This window comes from Callospermophilus lateralis, chromosome 14, assembly GCF_048772815.1.
Source record: "Callospermophilus lateralis isolate mCalLat2 chromosome 14, mCalLat2.hap1, whole genome shotgun sequence".
NCBI classification, from domain to species: domain Eukaryota; kingdom Metazoa; phylum Chordata; class Mammalia; order Rodentia; family Sciuridae; genus Callospermophilus; species Callospermophilus lateralis.
The window spans coordinates 13,990,092-14,017,407 of NC_135318.1; positions in this window are offsets into that span (position 1 = coordinate 13,990,092).

Genomic DNA, 27,316 nt, shown 5'->3' on the forward strand with positions numbered 1-27,316 from the left:
TGGGAGGTCGATGGGTACCCAAGTGCGGAAAACGAACTTGATTCATTTATGTGAAGGAAGCATTCTCAGCCCTGAGAGTTGAGACCCACAGAATTAATTCACTACTTTTTTCAAGCTTGAACTGATGATGAAAGTTTCAAACCATCCCTGCTGAGAGAGCACATCTATAGCACCACCCACTTCACAGGAGGCCACCATGCAGAGGTGGCTTTAGATTCCATGTATGAGCGTGCTTGAAGTTGGTTGTGAGGGATGAAGACAGGGATGGGGTCCATGTGGCCGTTCCATCCCAGATGTTCTGCAGGTGACCCATGGAGGTGGAAGGTGCTAAAAGATTCCTGCCCAAATCATTCAGGAAGTATGTGTGCTCACTCTCTGGGCTTTCAACAGGTGTGTAGCCCGCCCTGGACATCAAATCTACTTTTGTTCTTTTCTTTCTAAGTTTTGAATCTACAGGTGGTCACCTGAAGAGCAAGAAAAGTGCTGGGCTGAGTCCCAAAGCCAGAGTTCACCTCTACTAACCTTTGCCCTTGGGCAAGTCCAGACTGTCTCTGGGCCACTTTGTCACATGTACGCAACCCTGAGTTTTAGAAAGCTCACTTTTGCAAGAACCAATGAATGGAGCAAGCACTCCACTCAGCACCTCAACCTCACAATCATCTCAATGCTCATGTCCCGTGAGGTGGATATTCTCATAGTCCCCATTTCAGAGTAAAAAAAATCTGAGGGACAGAGGAGTAAGTTACACACCAAAGATCAAATATCTGGTTCGATGGTAATAGGGTCACCACATAGGGCCTATACACTGCAGAACCTGACTTCACCCCTCAGCTTTCAGAGTTGGACTAAATGAACCACAGAACTCAGAGAAGAAAAGGGAGGGAATTCACCATGCAGAAAGCACTTCTGGATGATGCTATCCCAGGAGGTGGGCTTCGATGAGCAGAAAAGAGGAAAAGCTGGTCCTGATGGAGCATCTGTGGGAGGGTCAGTGCACTGAGTTCATTTGTGGCTGTGCCTGGGCCAGGACCCAGGTTTCCCCGGCCATATTCAGTCTCAATGCATTGTTCCAGATGATTTTCAAACTTGATTCACACTGTAATCACATAAGGAGCTTTAAAAAGCACACCAGTACCTGAATCCCATCCCCAAGTTCTGAGATGTGCTATGGTGTGACCCAGACATGGGGATTTCTACAAGCTCCCTAGGAACTTCTTAGTTCAGCCAAGGATGAAAACATGTGGTCCACATGGGCCTCACTGCTCTGGGCATACAGAGAAAACACATATTTCCACCAGCCTCCTTTGCCCACCTGAGCAGTCCAAGCGGTGATGAGTGTTTCTAGAAAATGTGAAGATCCTCCTCCTACGTTGGGGGCTGGGTGGCATGGTGTTCATAGCATTCACTCATCCCGCCTTAATGTCACTCTTGTCCCTGATACTCATTGACTTGAGCAAATCCATAACTCTCCAAGCTTCAGCTTCCTCAGAGTAAAACTAGGATTGCTACAATAACCACATCAGAAGATCCAGGATGGTGGATTTTAACCTCTCACATATCTCTTTGAGAATATCATGAAAGCTTGAATGGCCTCTTCAGAAGAATTCACATGCCCACACATAAATTTGAATCCCATTTCAGTGGTCAACAGACTGCACAAAAACTGATTGAAGTTAGAAATACCTCCTTCAACGTGCTCGCATCTCCCTGGTACAGAAATTTTGCTCCGGTTAAGGTTTGAATCTTATCCAAGTTCTTCTCAACCTGTCCAACTCTGTTCAGGTTTCCTTTGGATGCTACTTTTATTATGGGGGGTGGCTGCGAACCCAGTTAGGAGCTCTGAGTTTCCAATAGGCATAATATACACGTAAACAGAGCAAGGTGAAAGCGGAGACCAGTGCGTCACCCGGAGAATGAGAACCAGGTGCCTGGGATGCAGTGGAGGAGTGGAGGGAAAGACAGCTGTCGAGGGGCCGCTCTGTGAGTTTACCTCTAATCAAGGCTCACAAGGAGTGAAAGTAGAGGAAGGCGGGATGGGGAATGGCAGCCTTGAAGGAGTAGGGAAGGTGGAGGTGAGTGACGGCTGAGGTCAGGAGGAGGAAAGCAGCCTTCTCAAAAGACTTTCCTTAGAAGGCTTCAGGGACTAGGGCAGAACATGCCTATCAATGTGTAGTACTGATCTCCTCACCAGAGCATCGGGCCCCATGGCTCAACTAGGGAGGAAAGTTCCCTCCCTGAGGAGACATTTGGTAAAGTCCTATTATGAGTCCATAAAGGGAGAGGGCACTAATTCAAAAAAGAGAGAATTCACCATATGAGTTTAGCAGTGGTTACAATGGGCATGGTGATGGTTCTCCTCTGGGACCCAGGTTCTACTGGACACCAGGCCTGGCTTCTTTCCTCTGGGTCATCAACTACTTCTAGTCTTGCTGCACCCTGTCCACCACTCGAGCTCTTACTCATATTTTTCTCCCTACAACCTAGCCGTCCTTTTCCCTTCTTCAGATGGACTCTCGTCCTCAAAGCTCAAGAGACCCCCACAGAACCTCTCCCTGTACCTTCAGCCACACAATGGTTTCCCTGTCTTCTGATCTCTTATGACATTGACATTATTGTAATGATCCTTGAGGATAATTCATACACTGTTTTGTCTTATAAATATAAAAGAACAAAAGGGGTCATTAATCTCAGCTGAGAAGGGAAATTATGTTGAGCTGAAGTCTCTCGGGCTCTACTGAGTACCTCTGGCTATGCACCTTTGAGATCGAGGCGGGAAGTAAATCAAGTTCCTTTCCCTTAGAGTTTGCAAAGGTGTGGGCCATAGATACCAACATAAGAAAGATCCTGTTTATTTACGAAAAATTAGAACAAGTCTAGAAAGCAGATAGTAGGCCATACATTCATTTAAAAAAAAAATCCCTGGGAGTTCACAGAAAAGTGCAAAAGATTTAGACGACTACAAACTAAAATCCAAGACTAGATCACCAAGAGTATAAAGTCCCAGCTGAGATCTAGATAGGCACTGAATGTTCCTCCCTGGGAGGGAAGCCAGCAGGGGTCTGCAACTTTTGTGAACCTCTGTCTCCATACCCTGGACCTAGAATCTTAACATTCCAGTCTTTATAATTTAGGGGGAAAAAAAGTGCAGGACTAGGATTGAATTTTGTCACTATGGTTCCTGAAACTACCTAATTAAAGATTCAAAAAACATGTGGTCATAGCTCTTTAAACCTTGCTGCAAAGCAATATCCATATGTTTATGTGTGATTCAATTATCCCAGTTTATTTTTATTGTCATTAAATACCTACAATAAAAGGAGTGTTTGAGTCATTGGGAAGGCAGGATTCTATGCCTGCCAGTTCACTGGGAGCCCATCCTGGAGGGTGGGAGAGTTTCTTACCACTTAGGGCTTCTTTTGGGGCAACACCCAAGCTCTCCCTCAGGCTGAGAGATCCACTCCAGTATCCCTGTGATCATCTCCCATGAGCCTTGGAATGACCTAATTCACTGATCTTTGGTGTTGGTGCCTGTTTTTGAGTGTTCAGCCACCTGTCTCTGGGGCTCCACTTAGTTCTTCAACCTGATACCTCCTGCCCTAAGATGGTCCAATATGGTAACTCACAGTGAAGTTGCAGGGAAATGGAAACTCCTGACAGCAGGGGTTAAAAGCTACAGCAAATGAAAGCACTGCATGCTCTAGCTTTCATTTTGCCAAAGCAAAAGAGATAAAGTCAGGCTAGGATGTAAAATCCCTTATCACTGAAGGGACAGCAAACGAAACAGGCTAAAGGCACAGTGTTGCTGTAAAGCAAAGGGACAGAGAGAAGCCATGGGATGAGAAGTTGAAAAGATGAAGAACTAAGCCCCAGCAATATTACAAGGTTGACCACTTGGGCTTCATTGGAAAGCAATGAATATAGTGAAAGTTTTCTAGTTAGAAAGTGCCATGGTCCAACAGAGGTTTTAAATAGAGAAAACTCTGATCTCACTGAGGCTAGTGGGGCAAACTGAAGAAATATGGAATTGGAGGTGATAAAATCTATTAAGAAATCTTATTTATTTTTGTCCAGTGCTAACTTACGTTTACTCTTTATTCTCTTTTATTTTTTATTTATTCATTTATTTTGTATTAATTAATTTATTTATTCTAATTAGGTATACATGACAGCAGAATGCATTTTGTTTCATTATACACAATTGTAGCACAACTTTTCATTTCTCTGGTTGTACATGAGGTAGTGTCACATCATACGTGCAGTCATATATGTACCTAGGGTGATGACGTCCATCTCATTCCACCATCTTTCCTGTCCCCTCCCCGCTCCCTGCCCTTCCTTCCCCTTTGCTTAATCAAAGTTCCTCCATTTTTACCATTCACTGCCTCCCCCCGCCCATTATGAATCAGTATTAATTTATCAGAGAGAACATTCGGCCTTTGGTTTTTTGGGATTGGCTTACTTAGCTTAGCATGATATTCTCCAACTTCATCCATTTACCTGCAAAGAAATTTTATGTCAATGGACCAAGAGAAAGGCTATGAGAACTGGTTTGGTTTTGAAAAATATGCATAAAGTAAATTGATCTGGGCTGTTGCCTGGATGTGTAACTGTGAATACATGTGTGAGAGTGTGTCGGGGGGAGGAGAGACACAGAGATAGGCTGAGGCCATGTCTGTGGTATCATTAAGCTATAGATACTCAGTGTCTAAGAGATTAGTGAAAGGGAGAAATCGTGGGGGTCTGGCTGGGAGCCTTTGGTAGCCCTGTTGATGTCCTGGGAGGTTTGAGATTGGCCTGGAGATGGGGCTGACATCATGAACAGCAACCTGGATGACATCAGTGTTAAGGGAGGAGTGAGGAATGGCCCTGGGGGAGCCTGAGGGTCAGGGAGAGCAGAGTGGAAACTCAGGAAGGAAGAGAAACAACAGTGTGAAGAGCCATCGAGAGTCACTGACATAGGCTACTACTTCCTTAGGCTGGACAATGGACTATGTTTCACCTTGAATGATGACTCCGGTACAGAAGAAACCAACAATCTTTAAATAACAAGTAATACAAAAAATGAACAATAATACACGGAACACAGCACTGAGCTTCCTAAACAATAGCTCCAAGAGACAAGAGCGACTATCCTCATTTCAAGGGTGAGGGGCTTAAAACAACACCCACAAACCATGGTGCTGTTGATCATGGATCCAGACCTGGAAGTGGTGTTGGTCTGGGTGCTGTGTCCTCTGCTTTCTGTCCTTCTGCCCACCCCCTGCCTTCTTGGAGTGGGTTCCAGTAGCCATGGCTCTGCTCTCTAGTGAATGAGGCTGTGGAGACCAAGAGAAGGTCTAGGCATCAGGTACACTTCCTTGATCCTCCTGAAGGTGCTGTGGTCTCACAGCAGTGCGGCAGGACTTCAGAGAGTCAGGGCTGACCTGGATGTCGGCTCTAAACAGGCTCTGGGCTGCTGCCACCTTGGGAAGGGGTGGGGAGATCATGACCACCTCCCAGGAAACTACTTCAGCAAGGGCTACCAACTGCCCTTGTTTCCCCAGAACTGAAGGCTTTCCCTGGGACCCAAGGAATCCACAGTCCAAGAGAGCAGCTTCTTTCTGAGCCATCCGTGAGCCCAGGTGAGCGTGTACCCAGAAACCCCAGGCAGATGGAAATCTGGTACCTGCTTTGGCAAGATGCCAAGCAGAGGAAACAGGTCCTGGGCAGTTCCTAGGACAGCATTTTGGGGCTCTTCATTGGAAGGAGCTCTGATCCTGACTTTACCAAGACCAAACCAGGACTCTGCACAAACTCACTGGGGCGGATACCTGGAGCAAACACCTACCCCAAGCAGCTGAGTAACCATGGGTAGTAATTTGCCATTTCAAATCAGCCTCCTCCGGAGTCCCTTGCCTGGAAGAAGTAATCATAATCCCAAGGCAGAGGGTGCATTACTGCGCTGTGACTGACCCCTCAACCCCCAGGCAGCCTGAAAGAGTCGGGGAAGCTCTCGGGAAGCTTTTGTATTCCCAGAGAGCGAGGCAGCAACAGCATCCCGCAGACTCTCCTTGCAGGGAGTTAGTGCTCGGGTATGTGGACCGAGCTAGTGAGACTCAAAAGAAAATTCTTCTCTCCAACTTCCATCATCCCCCATGTTGTAGAAGACTTTTCCTCAAAGACCACGCCCCTCATGTCTTTTTCCTAAGCCCACAAGAGCAAGCGTCATCTCTTTTGGTTGACACTGAACAACCTGCAACCCTCAGGTACCCCTGCCCCACTTTCCACGACCCCCTTCCTCTCTCTCCTGCTGTAGCCGCCCAGGCCCATCTGCATCACTGGTCCCCATCTCCACCACCTGCCTGGCTTTCACTGAAACTCTCTCCTGGTACCATCTTCCCTCGGAAGCCACTCATAATCCTAAACAAGATGGGTTCAATGTGATGTTCAATAAATATTTTAGCTTACAGGAGGTTCTCGTTGTGTCTGTTTGGTTTGTTCAGGACATGAGTCCTGTTCTTCTCTCTTCCTCTGTGATGGGAACAGCTCGTGGCCATAAAAACCCCGGAGCTCCATTTTAGCCCATGCCAACCGTTTTTCTATCCTGTCCTGCTATTAGGCAGGACCCATGAGAAGCTGGTTCTGAGAACAGGGGCCAGTCTCTTACCTAAATGTCTATGAGCTACAATGTCTCCCAAGTGCCAGTTGCCAGAGATAGGACCCCTTCTAAAAGGTAGAAAGGAGGAGGACCAGGGGACAGATGGAGGAGCAGTGGCTTGGGTCTTGTGTCTTCCTGCATTTCTCCCCACTGAGCGGCTCTCAGCAGTCTGAAGGGAGAAGAGTCTGTGTCCTGTCTGCTCATCTCCTGTGCCCTGCCCCTCACTCCCCCACCCCCACCATGCTTCCCCTGAAGCAGTGGGCACATTGACTCTTCTCTGTTGAGTGTCGCTTGAGAAAGGAAAGACGAACAGCTCTCTCCCACCCGCAGACCATGCACCCAGGGCTCACTCTCCCGTGTTTATTCTTCTTTCTGACTCAAGAGTTAAAAAAAAAAAAAAATCAATTTTAAAATACCAATTAAAAATCCCTTCTCCCAGTGCATATTTGGTTACAGTAGTCTACCTCAGACTCCCCTCCTTCCAGATGTGTAATTGTCCTGAAAGCCGAGTTGTCCGGGAGTGAAATATTAAACAATTCAAACTTAAAATGTTCCAGAGGTACAGCAGAGAGAGCCCAGTATGTGTAAGCAATACGTTACGTAGAACCAGGAAAGAAAGACACACACACACACACACACACACACACACACATTCACACACGTACACACACGCAGTGCACTTTTGTGACTGCTAAAACTATAACATCTGGAATGCCATTCTGGAAAACTTCCAGATGTTTTCCATGAGGAACACTTTGTAAAAATTGTTAGCCTTCTAGGCATTTGTGAATTTTGTAAGGAAAGTACACTCCCAGGCCCACATAGGAGCAAATATAGGATTATAAAGTGCTAAATGCTTTTCACAACTGTATAAGCAATAATGCGCTTTGGGTAAATATTCAGGGAAAATTATTTTTACAGACTAAGCGAATGGATAGGTTCCAATCTGCAATTAGATTTGTATTTCAGAGAAATCAAGAAACGCAGGACAGCTCATCTTAAGGCAGCTTGCCTGGGAGCCCAAGCCCCTAACCTGGGAAATGTCACACATCCTGGTCATTAATGTCCCCCTCTGTAGTTCTTCCAATGTTGGAAGAGGCTAACATGGTTTCATAGCTTGTTATATTTATCTTCCTTCCCGAGGATTTTTATATTGCATTTTATAAATCCGGCTTCAATTTATATGTAAGTCTCGTCATCATTAGCATTATGTTAAAGAAAGGGAAAAAACAAAAAAGTTTGGGAATGAAAAAAAAAAAAAAACACTCCAGCAACAGTGCTTGGGAAACCCTTGGAAGAATTGTTAGTTTTTAAAATGCATAATATATAAACATCTTAAAGGGATATCCAGAGTTTCTTTTGAAATCAGAAATTATGTGAAGCAAGGAAAGAATCATAAAAGCTTATTGATTTCCCGAACCCACTGAGTAGAAGTATTTTTAAACCATGATTCACATAAGGGATACATTTGACACATCAAGAGAAACTAGAAACCAGACTCCGCGCGGCCACATCAGATACAGCTTCGAGCCCAGTTTGTTTACCATTACAGAGTGAAAAGAAATTTGCCTTCCTCCCCTGCTCCCTCTCCCTTGAGAATGGCAAATTTTATTGATTTTGTCCTTCTTTAGAAAACAGTGGAATTCTAATGTCCACGAGAAACTATCAGCAGCCTTGCCTGCTTTGTTGCTCTGCACAGTACCTGGAGCGTGGCCCCAAGTCCAGGGAGACCCCTAGTGATTAAAGCATTTTTGTTTCAAGGTAACCTATGACTTTCCACTGCCTTAAAAGATCTTTAGCTGAGATCTGCAGGATTCTCCCAGGAAAGAACTGGAAGGCAAAGCAATTAGTAAAAAGGTAGGTGTCCCTCCTGGAGGGTCTCACTGTGGCCTCAGAGGAGACAGGACTGGAGACTGCCCAAGGGCTGGGGAACCTCAGCCAGACAACAGCCCCTCTTCACAGGCGTCCCTTCTCTGTGTCCTCCTCCATCTTCATTCATCACCCTCGCCCTCATGGCGTTTCCACTACAAATAAAAGCAAGTCGATAGCAAAACCATTGCACAACCAGGATTGGCAATAAAATAAAATATGTGGCTCTCTCATTTTCTTATTCCTCAGAGTCCTGGTGAGTCAGCCCTGGGATCTCTGTGTCTGACCGGGACTCACTGCTGTCAATGGCCATCAAAACTCAAAGGAGAAAAAGATATATGGTCACATTCTGCCCAGAAACTTCCATCTTACCAAACACCATGTTTAGACTAGGTTACTCTAAGCTCTGGGTTACTGATACATGAAAAAAAAAAAAAAAAGAAGAAGAAGAAAGAAAAGAAAAGAAAAAAGCCAGCTAAGACTATCCCCAGTTCTACCCCAGGGCTGCTTCAAAGACAAAGGGAAAGAAATGAGAAATGGGAAAATGCCCAAAGAATCAAAAAATATCCCAGGGTCAACCCACCTAGTGTAAATCAGTGTGCACAGTTCCAGAGGGTCGCATAGAAACCTCACGCTCAGGTTTAATTTGCCCATCCTGAAGCATTTTTCCTAGTAGTGCCAAATGCCATAATGCTCTCTGTCAGTGATTTGAAATTATTCTATAAGCTACATATCGGGTACACTATTGTTAATGAAATGCACACAAGATGATGAACAACTTCCTTTTCCTGCTGAAGCCCCAGCTGCAACCAGTGCCTGGATCCTTCGTGCTGTAAATCAGCCCTTTGTACTCCAGGAGGATTCAATGAGCTGCAGGTGTGGGCTTGGGGAAGGCCGCCTGGGATTAGGTAGCAGCATTTGATATGAGATCCCAAACAGCACTGGCAATCTACACGCCACATGCGGCCACAGGCTTTGGAGAGAGCAAAGGAAAAACGCTGATGAAATGTGGCACGGGACCATGGAATGCAATGTCAAACTTTCACATCTGCAGGAAAAGAAAGAGAGTTCCTAATTTTACAGTGATGATGTCATTGAGAATTCATGACAGTGGAAATGATGGGCCAAGGTTTGCAAACTTAACCACTTAGGAGTTTGCTAACCAAAGGCTGAACTTTTGAAGGGACAGTGTGGGTTTAGAAGGGATGCCGATTTGCCTTCCTGCCCTGAGGCATCGGCATTATCGTGTGCACGCTTATGTGCACACCCGTTTGCACGTGGGCTTTAGAAAGAGAAAAAGAAGCTGTATTTGAGAGGTTATGCTTTACACAGACATATAAAGCTGATACTCTGCATGCCAAATGTGTCCTTAGAAATATACTGTCTCTGTGTAATTCAGCATAAAACACTGCTAACTGTCCTTAACAACAATATATTTTTAAAAGATTGATTTCAGACACTCTAAAAATTCACCAGCCAAGAAAAACTATCATAGTTCACTTTATCCCAAATGTGAACCACTGAAAAAGGCTTCTTTTTAAATAATTTTTTTTTTCTTATTTGGGGCTGAAGAGACATAAAAACAAGTCTGGTTTTGTGATTAGCATATGAATAAAATATATTGAAGAAAACACATCTTTAATTTTTTAAGAATCTGTTTTTCATTAGCTTATCTTGATAGTTTAAGTTAATCATTATTTTCAACCATATATGATTTAGATATTATGTCATTAATTCATGTACAGTCCATCTGAGTAATGATTGTGGTTTTCTACTTTACAAATTCATCTACTTCACCAAGAAACCAAGAGAGTCAAATTCCATGCAACATCTGGTTTCCATTGAATGTAATTGCCATTTGCAGAGTTATAATCATGTGTTATTGTAAGGACCACAGTGTCAATCACTCTCCTAATGGGGAAAATTCAATGCCTAAATACCTGGGAGAACAAGAAGCTGACTTAAACAGGTGCATTCAGACACTGGGTTTTAAGTAGAATTCTAGCCTACCCATTTAAATAAATCATTTTAAGGAGAAACAATATTCTTTCCATCCCCTGTAGCAAGGGAAAGCATAAAACTTAGGGCTTCAATCTCCCATGCTTACTTCCACTACTATATCATGTTTAATCTTTTTAAAAAATGTACAAATATGCCCATATCGTACTGATTCCTTATGTTCCATACACTGCTGGGAACTCCCAAAGGCCCGGCAGGCGTTTTGAAGACTTTCTGGGGAAGGGGCCCTTCTCTGATTCTTCCTGCCTTACATGAAGTTATTCATCTTTCAAAATAGACCAAGCTTGATGTAAAGAAGATATTAAACTGCTCAAAACAACCAAGGTCATAATAGTCCTTTCTAGCCCATGGGGCTTTTGTGGGGATAATCACATAAGAGGTTGACGAGATCACGAAACACTGCATTTCAGTGTGCAATATGTAAGCACTTTATAGCAAGAGTGAACCACATTTCCCTGACCTCAATTCCCATTGTGTTTACCAGCGGAGCCTTGTTGGAACTAGTAAATGTTTGGTTATTCATTCAGAAAACATTTCCTAATGCAAAAATAACATGCCAGGAATGGTGCTGGACATTCAGAATGCAAAGACAGATAAGACACAATCCAGGGGGGGAGTGAGCATGTGAGAAGGTAATGGCATCATGGTCCATGCAGTCTAAGTCAGCCCAAATACGATAGTGGCAGAAATGGGCCATTTTATCCAGTCTGGCTGAGGACCAGTGGTGAGTTGAAGAGGACTTTCTGCCGGAGGTGACTTTAGATGGATGGAAGTGGAAGCCCTTGTACAAGTAACTGGTGAAAACATAAAGTCCTTTCATTGTAGTTTCTGCTAAGGAAACATTTATGGAAGTAAACTTCTTGATTTAATAGAAATACTGCAACAGGGCAATTTACACTTCCTTTCAATTCATTCATCGTGTATTTTGTATATAGGACAGCTACTATTCTTTTCATTGCACTGTCTTCCTTCTCATCTATGAGGAGCTTAGGGAGAGTACCTAGAGGGGATGAGAGGAGAGCAACAATTCTGCAGAAGCAATTTTTATCATCTTTGACATTATCATTACCAAGACAATGTTCTACATTGAGTAACACTCTGCCCTCCACAAAAGGCTTTCAAATACATCTTGTTTTCTTGTCACAGTAAAGAAAAGTGTTTGTCAAGTATCAGATTAGTCCCTGTTGCATCTCCAATCTTTAAAGGTCATGGTGAAGAAAAATCTAGAATTCAAATCTTTGACCTACATTTCTAAGGCTGGTTGACTTAAAACATGTTCTCTCTTCCCTAGATGAGGAGGGAGACAGGGAGAACTTAGCTCCTGGCCCACAGGGTATGCTCACCGTAGTTGAATGAATGTACAGTTTCATCTCTTGATTAGGAATGTGTATGGAGAAGGCTTTTTTTCCAGAAATTTTTCAAACAGGAGTTAACACCCAGGACTGTTTCTACTGGTGTATCAATCATTTTGTGATCATATTGGCAACAGATTTATTCTCACATTTTCCTTCTTTTCAAGCAGCTAGTTGAGGGTTCCCATGCCCCCTATTACAGCTAGTGTTGGGAATGTCTGATAATGGCACAAGGAGGCTTAAAAAACATGGACATTGTAAGAAGCAGTGTCAAAAGGCAAGAATAACCTCCAATTGGAAGGTAAAGATGGTATAAGCAGGTAGTTCTAGTTCTGGACCCAGGGATCTTCCCTTCCAGTGTCAGCTTGCGGGTGTCAAAGCTCACTGAGATCATGGCTTATCATCGACACCATAGAAATCACAGCCTCTACCCTACCCAGCCCATACACTTGTTGAGAGAATCAGTAGCAATGTCTAATACAAAGCTGTGCAAATTATGAACAGTGAGTAAATACAAGGAAGTTATTATTATTCCTGACAAATTGAGAGGTGCTTCCCTTTCCACCCGAAATTGCCAGAGATTGGTTTATAGTAATAACATCTGTCAGGTTGAGGCCCCACCGAAGATCATAAGGCCCAGAGAGGCAGGAGTCCAGTTTCCACGTCCTCTGAAGTCCAGAAAAGGGCTGCTCCCCAGAAAACATCCGTCGCTTTTCGGTATTTGTTGATTCTTTTCTAAAAGTGAGATAATGATTGAGGACTAGAGGGACTTTGAGGATCCTTCCAAGAAGAATCTATAGCTTCCTGAAAGCCCAAGTGTTTGCTGTAACTCAGACAGTCGTGTCCTGTGAGATGGACAAAGCACGTGACTTTTACTTAAAGGTTTCCCCGTATCATTTGGGGAAATACAAGGCCCTCAGAGGGCAGTTACTGTGTTTCCCCTGACAAGGAGGCTTTTCATCCTCAGGACCAGGGACTGGCCACCTCTACTTGGTTCAAGGAACCAGTGCGTAGGCACTGGGAGAATCCATGCTCTCCCCAGGACACACACCTACACACACACAGCTTTGACATGAGTAAGTAAATAACATGGATGGTTGAAGGCACCTTAGGAGACCATTCTTCCAGGGAATTCCTCATTCACAAGGTTTTAGGAGGGCCAATTACCTCACTTGCAAAAAAAGGATTTCTTCAAGAATTAATTTTCAGGGCACCTGGGATCAGCTCCAGGTTGTACCAATTACCAGCTGTGGGGCTTTACATAAATTTCATGACTTTTTTGGCCTCAATTTATACATCTCTACAAGGGGGCAATGTTTGTCACCATAATACTTCATTTGGTTGTTATAATAATTAAATATGTGTTATTAATTATATTTTAATTAAAAGATATTAAACTTTATTAATTATATTTTAGTTAAATGTTATTTCACAACATAGCATAGTAGATTGACAAATGCATGTATGCCACATGCCTTATAAATAATCATTATTTTATTTATAATATTGTATAATAAGAGCTGACAATTATCATACACATGCCATGTACTTACACTGTTCAAAACTTGTCACAGGCTTTAGCTTGTTTATTTCTCACAACCAGCCAGTGAAGACCCCCGTATCACCCAATTCAGGCTCAGAGATTTGCAGCCTGTATTTAGACCAGGAAGTCTGAGTCCAGAGACTGTGTCCTGAGCCACGGTGCTACCCTGCTCTCCTGTCTGTGGGAATGCCCATGTGCAATGCATTTTTAAACTCTTTATTTTGAGACAATTGAGAGAATCAGATTTATTAAAAAGTTGCAATAATAGCATAAGGAATTCAAATGTATTTTTCACCTAGATCCCAAATGTTAACACTTTAGCACATTTGCATTATTATTCCCTCCCTTCCTAAATACACACATGTATTTACATTTTTCTGAACCCTTTGAGAGTAAGTTGCAGACATGATGCCTTTCTATGTCTAAATACCACTTTACATTTCCTAAAACAAGAAGATTCTCTTATACAGCTACAGTATAATGATTAAAATCAGAAATTAACATTGACACAGTTCTGTTATCCAGACTGCAGGTCACACCCCCTTTGCTATTACCCTACTAGATCCTTTGTAGCAAAATTTTGTGGGGTTCTTTTTATTTGTTAATTTTCTTTTCTGGATTCTATCCAGGACCACCCATTGAATGACCTTGACTTTTGTTTTTTTTTAACACAACTGAGTTTGGGCTCCTCTGGTGTTTCCTCCTCATCAGGCTCAGGGTGTACATTACTGGCCAGAAGTCATTTCACAGAAGTCATAATGTGTCCCTTCTCCATGCTTCAGATGGAGAAGCATGTGATATGAGTGGTGGTGTAAAAACACACATGTTTTTTGTTTATGACGTAGCATGTCTTCCGGGCTGCCCAGGAGGCTCCCCTGGGTGAGGCGGGGCTCCAGTAGCATCTCTGTCCTCTCCCATGCTGCGTCCTTTGCCAGCCTCCCAGAGCACTGCGCGCTGGCTCAGTAGGCTCTTGCTCTGTTTCCTTCATTTCTACCAGGCTCCTCCCGGTGATTCTCTGATGTCAGCATCAAGGCAAAGCTTACCTGGTTCTTCCTTCCTTCATTCACAACCAGAATTCCCTCTCAATTTATGGCGTATCTTTTCCATGTCAGGCCCTGGACCAGGTCCTAGGAGAATACAGAGGAAAGCTAAGCACAGCCCTCCTGGCCAGCAAGGGAGGGTACTGCCTGAGCCATCCAGGAGCACCCTGATTACAAGACGCCTGTGTTTCCTCCACCAGCCAGCTCTGTGTCCTGGAGAGCTTTTGCCCCTCTTCTACTCCCACCTTCCCACTTGAGTTCCCAACAATCAGGATCCTGCCTCTGTGTCAACAGCTACCACTAATCAAGTCTCAGAGGCTTCTAGTAAATAATGTTTCCTTCCTAATAACAAGCTTGCTCATTATTAGCAGTACTCTGGAACCAGGACCTTAACCAAAGGAGTGAATCTCATGATGGGAAGTCCAGGGGGAGGAGAATTCTGGGGCAATGGTGCCATTCAGGATGCCTATACACACACACACGCACACATGCATGCACACACACATCAGAGTGAGGGGCTCCTGTCCTTGGCTCTCTGAACATGACTTCTATAAAGAACTAAGCCCACTGTTTACCCAGGAGGATGCACAAGTCCTAAGGCAGACTTGACCCCTGCACAGCTTAAAAAGCAGTTTAATAAGGAAGCAAAGGAGGAAATGTGATTGACACCAGCCTTTTGACATCAAAAATATCCAGTTTGACCCAACTAGAAAACACAGAATCAAATCACCTTTTTATTTATTGAAATCCTCGCCCTGGGAGGTGCCACACTCAAGGCAATCCAGAGAGAAACCAAGAAAAATGGACCCCTGCCCTTGTGTGGTTCATAATCCTTCTCCCATTCTCCCCAACCAGCAAATGCAGAGGGTGCTTGGGAGCTTGTCAACAGGTCATCACCTGCTGATGTGCCTGAACCGCCTTTGACAAGTGCACGTGTTGCTGTCCAATCACAACCAGTGATTAAAGCAAAACGTCAACACACACTGCTGCTTTCAAAGACCAGGGCAAACGCAGGGCTCCTTGCAGCTGGGCTGACAGATGGCAAGCGAGAGGAACAGGGGTGGAGAACCTCGGTGGCTGGACTTCGGAGCCAGCGTCACCACTAACAAGCTGAGGGACATTGGGCAAATGACTCATGTGAGCTAGATAAATCTCACCTGAAACAAATGAATATTAATACTCTCTTTCACAGTATTGTTGTGAGGACTAAATGAGATAGTTCTCTGTAAAATGATAAGCTCCTCTGCCAAGCACATAATGAATGAGTCCTCAGGACTGATGGCATTTGTAACAAATCTCCACCTTCTAGAATCAAGGGCTGAGAATAGTGTCTCTCTAACTCCACCCCAGGTGGTCCAGAGTTGCAGGATGAACAGGCTCTAGGAGGCAATCCTCTGTGGAATGTACTGACCCCATTTGGGCAAGTTTGTCACTTTTTTCATGTTATACATTGTCACTTTTTTTAAAAGTTTATATTTTGCCTCTTTTTCACTTTTTTCTAAGTAACTGTATTTTCAATCATTAGAGAAGCACTTGGCTTTTCAGTGTTGTTCATGTGTTTAATTTCTATTTAAACTTTAACTTTCTGATTCCATTTTCTATTTTGTTTTGCCTTTGGCTCTTAAGTTTTACTTTTTTATACTTTCCTCTAAATCTCTTAGCATTTATTTGTTTACTTCTCTTTCGTTTTGCCAAAATTGTGTTTTTAAATTTTATCATCAGCTATTTTAACGATTTTCCTTTCTTCTCTTTGTGTAACAAAGGGATTCTGGTATACACCAATACTTATTTTCTTACTTTTCTAAATTATAAGATATTCCTCCTCTTATTCAATTGTGACTCTTTAAGTCTTAAATTTCTAAAGTTTCTGGGGTTTTTTTTTGGGGGGGGGGGTCATTTGTCTTGTGGTTTCATCTCCTTTAAGCATTTTTATATTAGGATTGGCCTACAGCATCCGCCATGGGGGCTACAGTTGTGGAGTGACATGTTAGGGAGGGATTGAATCCTTTGCCCCATCTGCCCTCCAAGAAGGCTATCCCTCTGGGGGCCCCTTAATTGAACTCCCATCAATTTCTCAGTCCGGAAAAATATATATATATAAAACTTAACCTACGGAATGTGTGAAGCCCTCAAGTTTAAATTCCTTCCTTGAGATGGTAATGATAGTCCTGAGTGCATGCATTACACACAGTTCATCCCTTCTGAGAAGGTGATAGGCTCGCCAGGGTGATCCCAGCCCCAGGAAGTCCAGCAGCCAGGTGAGCAGTGAAATGCTCCATGGGCAGGAGGGGTGACAGGAGGGGTGAGAACCAAGTGGCTTCAAAATTGTTCGTGTCCTTGCTGCCAGACCCTGCAACTGAATCACAGGGATCACTCTGCTGGGGGAAATCCCAGAACCACCCACCCCTGGAGGGAAATACACTAGTCTGGAAGGTGACCATGCCTGCCCACAGCCTGGAGTTCCTAAGTCTGTCTCCATCTAAAAGTAGAAACCTCAATCCCAGTGTGAAGTGAAATTAGACAGAACAGGATGAGCCATGTTCTACTTGTCACATTCAAATGCTACAAAGAATTAAAGTAATCATTTTACTCTGAGCAATGATCTTTCAATGCCCTTTCTCATTCCCTAAACTCCTAGGATCCTCATAGCTAAGCAATGAGCAATGAACGCCAATGATCAATTAAGTACCTGAGGACAGGTTGTAAATGGCTGGCCCAGAAGTGAAAGCCAGGTCTCCTGCCTCTTTCTCTGCGTTATTTCTATGGCTCCAGGCCACCTCTTGATGTCACCCACAGCAAGAATCTCCACAGTGGTAAAGAAGTGGGTATCTACCTGCACAGCCTGATTTCAGGAACCACAGTTCACCTGCAGAAAGGGTCTTGAAATTATTTTCCACCTTGAAGAGAGGCCAGGGGACGTACTGACATAAATCCATCTCCCTGTAGATCAGAATTGACAAGGGCAAGAGAAAATGAAATGACTGGACACCTGAGTGACATGAAGCTATCCTAAGAAGGAGAAGCAAGCTGGGAACAGGAAGCCAAACAACGCACCCCACTGCCCCAGAATGCCTCCCCACGAAGCTCTCCCCACCCAGTCTGACTCCTGTTGATCATGGTGCTCCATCGTGAGGCCACGGTGCTTGTGTTTCAGTGTTAAAATGTTGCTATGGAGATCCTGATTTTCCAAACCTGGTCTTTAAACAATATATCTATGTCCAATATATGGGTCGAAACTTAGCCTCACGGCCCCAGGTCACTGCACACATACAACAGTGATTGAAACATTTCGTGCAACAAACAAATTAACTTCCCGAATGAAAAATACAACCTTACCTATTACAGAAGAGGAAATCCCAAATGTGAAATTTATCTCTAATAGTCTATCAGGAAAAAAAAAAAAAAAGAAAGAAAGAAAGAAAAAACCTGAACTCAATACCCCTTCGCCTATTGAATAACACTAATCCTGGGCAATCACTCTTCCAAACCCTGCTTGTCTCTTGTTTGACTCGAGCTTGTTAAAACTAACCCATTTTTCTTCTATGAAAGATGTAATCAGTAGTAAGGAAACTAGAACTTTGGTGATCCTGCTAATCAATCTATGCTCCACAAAAAAAAAAAAAAAAAAAAAAAAAAAAAAAACTCCCCAATTAGTAATTTAGTTTCTAATGATGTAGTAATTAAATATTTCACTCTGAATTCCCTCTGCTCAGCATCCGGGGCTTTACAAATGTTGCATTTTCCAAGCTCCCATGTACAATCTTGTTTTATTTATGCCCAGGCCTTTACAAACTTTCTAAAACTCTGTCTAAACAGCACAAAGGCAACAAGGAAACTTGACAATTAAGTGTTGAATTTGATTATTAACGTCAGTCAAGCCCAGTAAACAGAGACACCCGATCTGTACTTGGCCCTGAATTATCAAGAAAACATGATTACAGAGTTCAGGATAGTTTTTGGAGACTGTGACATAAAAGTGTGGGAGCCAATTTTTTTTTTTTTTTTAATCTTGATGAGGTGCTTTGGGGAAATGAGTGATGAGCCTAAATCTTCCAAACAGATGTCTGTCTCAGTTTGATCCCATAGCAATGGCCCCTTTCCTGGAGTTCTCACCGTTATGGACATACAACACTCATATCCAATGGAGGAATTATAAAGACCAATGCCATAGTGATTAAAAAATGCACTTTTAGTTGCCTGATCAAGATGGAGTAAGACATGTTACTAAAACTTATTTCATAGCCTTCGTTCTAATAATTGGCTGTTGTAAACATGTATGCCAGAAGTTCAGGTCCAAAGCCTTGTTAAGAAATCATACGCATGGTCATTCATCAACTAGTTATTACAAGGAGGCATAAAAGGATCCACAATGAGCAGCCCTCGATCCTTGAAGGCCAGAGGCATTGGCTGTATAAAATCCCTGGTATTGGCTCAAAGTCACCCCACACCCATTTCCCTTTGGACAACTGCCATTGGCAACAGGTAATCATGCTCATTTTCTCCAAGTTCTATAATTTTAAAATGGCAGTCACAATTTCCTGCCCCTAAAGAAAGAATTCCCAGGTCAGTAGGAAGATGAGAGAGGAGGGTAGAACAACCCTAGTACACAGGCTCTTTCAGAAGTTCAGGGAGAGCATAAGGAATATGCTTTCTCACAGAGGAAATCCTTACTAGTCACGCACAGAGGAGAATTGGGTAGTAAGCAGCACACCTTCATCAAGAGTAAGATGGTCCTTAGAGTCAGTAGCAAGATTTTGTGGAAAGAATCCTCAGCTAGATACCAGAAGGCCTGGGTTTTAATCCTGGCTCCAGCACCCAGTAGCCGTAACCCTTGACAACTCCAAGAACTCCCTGGCGGAGTGACACATTCTTCTTCCAACTGGGTGGTTGATTTGTGTTCCCTCAGGTCTCTCCCATACTTATAAGCTGCATTTTCAGGAAAGATTAGCCATTTCTGATGCTTGTGAGTAATTTTTTTACAGTGTGACTCAAATTCCATGTGAACCTGTCTTTGAAGTATAGAGAGCCTTCTCAATAAAAGGGTGACTTGGCAGGGGCAAGGCGTTAGGGTTCTCCAGAGAAACAGGCCATTGAAGATGAGGAAGTGATTGTGAGATTATGAGGATTATGTCTCACTCTCTGCCATTTGTAAGCTGGAGACCCAGGATAGCCAGAGGAAAAATTGAACCTGAGTCTCAAAATCTGAAATCCAGAGGAGCCAATGGTGTGAATCCCCAGCCTAATGGCAAGAAAAGACGAGCTAGTCCAGTTTAAGCAAGGCAGCAGAAAAAGGGACAAATGTCTCCCTCCTCTAACTTTTTGGTGTATTCAGGCCCCCAATAGATCAAGTAATGCCTGCCTACATTTAGAGAGGGCAATCTTCTTGACCGAGTCCACCGGTTCCAATGCTCATCTCATCCAAAATCACTCCCATAAACACACAAGGAAATGTTTAACCAGATAGCTGGGCATCTCCCGATCTACTCAAGTTGATATGTAAATTCTCTGTCATGGGCCCCTTGACATATCAGACACGGTTTCTTTATCTGCAAGTAGGTAAAGGGTCTCCATTAGATGTCCTTAGGATCAGGAAGAGAAAGTATGTGCAAGCACTTAATAAATAATAAAGACTAATATAAATATGTGCTTGGTTTTTTTTATCTTAACAAAATATCATTGCCAGGAAAACCATCGTCCACTTTACTAACAATCCGTCCAGCCAGCAGAGCTTAATGTTAATGGTAAGAAACTGGATGTGTCCCAAAACTTAATCTGAGATGATTTTGTGGGTTACCTGAAGTTAAGTATGCTCTCTAAATGATGCTGAGAAAACAAAATCATGTCTTTCATCTGTATCCTCTTGCCATGTATGATTAAAAAGAACCAATAAAAATATTTAAAAAATAATATACATTTAACTTTTAGTAATGAGTCCAATACCTCTGCACTTAAGGATAAAAGAAGAAGAAACATGCTCTATGAATATCCACTGAGGAAGAAGTTCAGAAAAGAAGGTATAACCTATGCCTCCTCCTCCAAAAAGAAGAGAATAAAAAGACCTCACAATTTCCAGAATTTAATTAAAAAAAAAAACATTATGGTAAAATTCCATTGCATGACTTTCAAGTTCTCTGAACATTTTATTAAAGGTCTGAATTCTATCAAACTTCCTTGAAATCTGTGCTTTGTTTTGCACCATTTACCAAAAATAGCAATAGAAATGTTGCTGTTCTCCATCACCAGGCATAGTCACTTTCCCTATAGACATCAGCTCTGTTACTGAAAAACAGAAAGAAACAGCTCTGCCCTCCAAGTGGTAAGGTGTCTTAACCTCATAGGTGAAAAATACATTAATGATATCAGCAGTACTTGTAGCAGAAGCAGAAATTGCAGGGGCTGTTCATTAAATGAATGCCTACTAGTTCCCAGGCACTGTACTAAACACTACACATAAAGCATCTCATTCAATTCTCATGACTCTATAGGGCAGACTCCTCCCCCAGAAGAGGCATCAAGACCCATAAAGCTAAGGGGCTCACCAAAAATTCTAGGGCTAAACAATAACAACACATGAATGTGAACTCATACCAGTCTTACTCCAAAGTCAAGCCTCTTAATCACTTACACTCATCTCTCTTCTCACACATGAACCCACAAAAGCCTGCGCTCAGAAACCCGCATCTTGGTTACTGGCAGGTTTTCTAATGATGCCTTTGCAGTCCATACAAATCACCCATCTGCAAGGGAGCCATTTGAACCTAGATATGCTAGAATTCCCAAAGTCTTATTTCTGGTGAAGTTTCATAATAAGTTAGTGTGTGTTTGTAGATTTTTAAAATAAGTAGTTACTTCTTATACCAAATGATTTGAACATAATTTAATTAAACCAATTTATTAAGGGATACTTTTATACCTTCTATATGTCAGTTTTTCCCAAGATTTTTCTTAGACAAGGGTAAGAATAATATATAAATTTTTGAAATGATCTTGGAATTTTAGGTGTTAAATAAAATTCATGTTTGAATATTCCCATTTTGTTACCACTTGCCTAATTTTTCCATGCTTCTATTCAACTTAATTTAACAATGTGAATGAATTTCTGGAAATATAAAATCCCTTAACATTTCATATTTAAATCAATTTACTTAATTTTTATAGGTATCTATTTTCTCTCCATTAAGAGCCACTCTGATTTAAGCTAGAAATCAGAAAATTCATAGATTAAGCAGAAGATTCCAAATATTCTCTAATTTGGCCAGATAATGGGGAATATTGCAAGTTAAATTTGTCCCCCAAATTCATTACTTCCACAGCTTAAAAGTCTTCTTTGCCTAGAAAGTACATTAAATGGAGCAAAGATACCAACAAAAAAAATGTATGCCAGTTATTACTTCAAAAAACTTCTTGAACATACTATTTAAAATGTTCGAATATATATGTATGTGCTACACCATGATGTTTTGAAGAATGAAATCTCTTTCATGAACTTGGCCACAGCAATATCATTTCAGTTTAAGAACTTAGTTACAAGGTCAATTAATATCTAGATATGAAATAGCTCATGCAATGGCAGAACTGGCCATTTTGCTAGCCTGAAACCAAGATTATCAACATTGTGTTTATAGCCAAAAGAAATAAGAAAGATTCTGCTTTTGAATGACACGATGAGTAGACATGTCCCACAATCCAGATGCTAATCCAGGATCATTAAACTAACTTTACATTCATGAGTCTTCAAATAGTACATTGTGCACAATTAAGAACACCAGTTAATACCACTGAGGAAGAATAGTTGGGAAATCACTATTCTGCTAAAAAAAATTTTAAAAGTACCAAAGCAAACTACTGGAAGTAAAATAATATTCAAGGTGTAAAGTCAACACTTTGAAAGTTGGTAGCAAATATAATGGTAAGGAAACTTGATGTGCATTTGTGACCTGAAGCGGGTTACTGCGTAGTGGAATAACAGGACAATAGCTGCACTTGGTAGGATCCAGCTCTATCCACAGAGGTCTCCTCTAGAAACATCTGAATTCCACATTAAATCATGTTATCAGGATGGCGATCCTAATAAAATCCATGCACCACAGAAATTGGATCAGAATTTAACTATGTTTTAAATAAAATTATTTTGGCCTTTCAGAGGAAGATTTATGATGAAGTTATGAGCTGGTAAAGGAAGAAAAAATTGGGGGCAGAGGCAGAGGAATAAGCCCTACCTTACAGATTTGCTTAAGGATAATCATCAGCTTCATGGAATAGATTAACTGATACCTTGAATGAACTTCATCCAAAATTGCAAAGTCCCATAAACATACACTGAAGTGAACCCCTAGTGAGAAGAGCTTAAAGGCCCATAATTCCCAACTACGTCTTCTTTAATTAGCTCAGTATCAACTCTAAAAGAATTCCCAACAAATGTCTTGTCCAGTTTTGAACTAAGATGGCCTCACATTTAATAAATGGCTATACAAGTGTACAAAAGGGATCCTAAATTGGGTTTATCTTTCAGCCTTCATTCAGTTGGATGAGTATTTTCTAAATCCCTACAATGTAACACTATTGAGGTGCTCCTATGTGCACTAAATGCTAATAGCACCTAGACTCCAATGAATACTTGAATGTCACTGTATTTAGAAAGATAGAAGGCATGGGCACAAATCCGGGCTCCACCACATATTAGTCATGTGACTTGGACAAGTTACTTAACTGTCACAGTTTCCTCATCTGTAAAAGGTGAATAAAAATTATTCCTACCTCATATAGCTGTTGGGAGAGTTAAATAAGAAAAGACTTGTTTTATATAAGTACTTATAAGTGCTCAAAAAATATTATAATCTCATCTTTCACCCAGGCTAATCGTTTAACTTTCAGTTGTTAGATCATGAATTAACAAAAGGCAAAGATCTCAACCACCTACTTGCAGAGACTGGTCTCCTAATAACTATAGCCCGAGGCTACAGAGCTTGCCTTCCCTGTAACAAGGTAACCCTGGAAGGGCCCAGGACCCGGCCAGGAAATCCATCAGCCTAGAGGCACCGAGGAACACAGGATCTCTTGGCTATTTATGACAACAGGGCACCCTATGATTTAAAATCCTAGGAGAGGGGTATGCCTGGATTCAGGGGTGTACCCCCAAAGCACTCCACGGGATTGTCACAGCAGAGAAAATAGTGCCACACAGGGCCAGGCCTTGAGAGAATAGCTCCCTTTATTCTCTAACACAATGAATTTCTAATATGATGGACAGATTAATATTATTAACTTTGGCAAATCCACAGCCCTCCAACCCCTTGAGGGTAGAGAAGGGACTTGTTGATTTGGAGAGTCTCCAAAAATAATTTCACGCGAGAAATATTTCTTTTGGATGGTCCCTACAGAGGAAGTAAGCTAAATTAGAAACCGTAACCTGGAGGGATCGCGTAACGGCACGGATGCTCTTGTTGGTTAAAAGGTTAGCATGCCATGTCCCCAAACGTGGGCTTGTTCAGGAGTCCAGAGTAATGAAATTTCCAAATTTTGATTGTAGAGGAACTCCAAGTAGAGAAGGAGGATCAAAAGGCAGCCATAGCCCACACCGATCTGACATGAAGCAACCCGTTAGGCCATGAAGCATCCCAGCCGTACCACTGGAGAGAGGGGTCTTTGACGACGTTCTGTGTGTGTTAAAGAAGAGAAGTGTCTAGGGAAGTGAGAAGTGTCTGAGCTCTGTGGGATCACATCTCAGGGTTTTCCTGTAAGCCATACATGGAGGCCGAGGCCAGACCCTGGCCCACAGGCTGAGGAAATGCAGGCACCGCTAAGCAAAGTTGGAATTTGCTCTCCATGCTGCTCAGAAGCAGCTGTTCATCTTGAACAAACTCAGAAGGACCAGAGAGGTCAGGAAATCTTAGAAGCAAGAGATGGAAAGCATCCAAGCCGTCACCTTGTTTATCCTCCTGACAGTCGGCTTGCTCTGTCCAGCGTTTGATCTTCCTCCTGGATTAGAGTCCCCGGTGAAGAGCCACAGTCCCCTGGAGACACCCTGTTGGAAAGCAGTTTGGGATTTCTAGCCTATTTTCCTCTCTGACTTTCAATACTCCAGGTCTAGTTCAGTGATACCAGATGTTTTGATGGAGATTTGGGATGGGACCAAGGAAGAGAGGGTCAGGAACAGCCCAGGAGCTGTGCACATTTTCAACAGGGAGTGCTTGGGCATATTGAGGGCACAAAAATGGAAGATCACCCTCTCCCTAGGAAGCCCTGGCCTGCCTAGATCAGGACTCTGTCGCCTGCCGGGGAACTGGCTGTCAAGAACTTGGTGCAATTTCAGAGGTCTTTGAAAACCCTCTCTGCCTGTCACCTCTCCTCTCTCTCTCCAAATACCACTCCTCTCTCTCTGCATTCCTGCCTTTGATAATTAACATCCTTTATCTCACAGTGAAAGCAAAAGTTTAAAAAGGGTGACTTAACTTGTTACCAGGGGATAAATAATATCAGCTTCTTTCCAAATTCAGTCCTTGACAAAGGTGCTCACTGTAAACTTGTATGAAGAGTTTACACCTGTCCTGGTTAACACAGCGCATTGCCAAGAACCCCCCATAGCAGGTATTCGATGAACATGTGTCCAGTTGAACAGAAGAAACACTGGGAGGCAGTGGGTACTGAAGGAAGGGAGAAGCACTCCACAAATCAAGCTGTAAAAAGCAAAGAGCCAGTATATGGCTGAGGCTTTTTAAAGAAGTCTTTGTCAATTTCACATTTTCATTGTCCCCAATGCCCTACTGAAAGATGTCCTTGTTTATCACTTTGAAAAACAAACAGATGTGTGACTACATACAACTACATATGGATCCCTTGGATGTGACACAGAACAAAATGAGCCCATCATTTGCAAGGCAGGGTGGTATCAGTCCAGGAGACTGATGGATCTGCCACTTCTAGACGCACAACCTGCACAAGCAACTTAACTTCTCTGGCCTCCGACTCTCCATCTATAAAATGGGTTCATTGTACTGGCTTTACACAGACTATACCATTTCAACTGCTCAGACCCATGCCAATAATACTGGAAGTGAAATTGATTATAAATGTTAGCTCTGATTATTTGTAGTCCCTTTCTCTCTCTCTCTCTCTCTCTCTCTCTCTCTCTCTCTCTCTCTCTCTCTCTCTCTCTCTCTCTCTATCCCAAAACCTGCTTTCTTCCTGTGTTCCCTATTTTGGGAAATAAGATCATCATGCAGCAGGTACAAAGCCGGAAAACCCAGCATCATCCCCAGCTCTTCCTGATCACTCTATTCTCCAAGAAAATGTGATGCATGCATACACACACACACACTTGCACACATGGCCACACAAACACAGATAGTATTCAACCTTAAAACAGAAGGAAATCTTGTCATTTGTGATAGCAGGGATGAACCTGGAGAGCATTATACTAGCAGAAATAACCCAGACACAGAAATACAAATACTGTTTGATCTTACCTATACCTGGAATATAAAAATGTCAAATTCACAGAAATGGAGAATAGAATGGTGGTTACCAAAGTCCTAGGGGTGGGGAAAATGATGTTGGCTAAAGGGTGTGAACTTTGAAAGATAAGAAGAATAAGTTTAGAAGATCTAATGTGACTTAATAATGTGACTACATTTAGTAATGTATATTTGAAATTGCTTAAAAGAAAATGGCTTAAATATTCTCACCATTTGCACAAAAATGGTCACTATGAGTTGACAGGCTTTTAACTAGCTGGATGGTGGTAATCATTTCACAAACTTATAGCTGTGCACCTTGCACATACATGTTTTTTATTTATCAATTTTACCTCTGTTAAGCTGAGTAACTCAGTGAAAATGTCATCATCACCCCCAGTTTGACTCACATGCTTCTCTTCCTGATAATACTCAGCACACAGCTGGATTGTAGCACAGCTGAATTGAACACTATTCTGTCTTCACCACTAGGCTATGAGCTCCTTAAGACAACCACTGTGTCTTGCCTTTGAACAGATGCTCATAGGTATTTGATAGAGTAACAGAATGGTGATGGATGGGAAAGCAGGAGATGGGACCCCTCAAATCATTCATCAGATGAAAAAGGAGAGAATCAAAAGAATAATTTCTCAGATGCCAAAAGAAGAAAGACCAAGTACCCTATACAAAAAAAAAAAAAATTCTCTGCAAAATCATCTTACATATGGGGGCATGGGAGTATCAAGGAAAGACTCTCAAGGTTGCTTTAAAAATGGAAGCAAAACTGGGGAAAAGACCCAGACTACCATTATTAATTACTCTGTCACTTTAATTCATTGTATTCTAGCTCAGCTAAACTAATTAGGTCTTATTTTGCAAACAAAATTTTCATGGCCTGCTACATGAAATTCTTCTCTAATAGGTAGCATCTGCTGCATTTATTTCATCCATTAATTTTGCAACCTTCTCCAAAACAAACATTAGGTTCTTGTGATGTGATTCAGACAATAGAGATGAGCTATGCAGCCCGGGGGTGCATAGGCAGTCTGGATCCCCAATTCAGTCACTCTTCCCAAAGAGCCACGTAGAGGATACCCGGCCAGCCCAGTCCCCAGTAGGCTGGACCCACTGGGAGGAGGAACCCGCATCCTCCCAGGGAGCCTGCACTCAGAACTCTTCCATGTGCTACAATCTGAGATCGATTCTGGTGTTAGGTGTGAGAAGCTACAGCCCTAGAGGAAGGAGAAGAACATGGGGGCGGTTCTGATCAGAGCAGCTTCATGAATGAGAGGGACTGGACTTTGAGAAATGACAGTACAAGAACCTCAGGTGCAGAAGAATCCCAATAGCACCAAATACACGGAGTCCCCATTATTACCACCACTGTATGCCAAGAGGTAGGA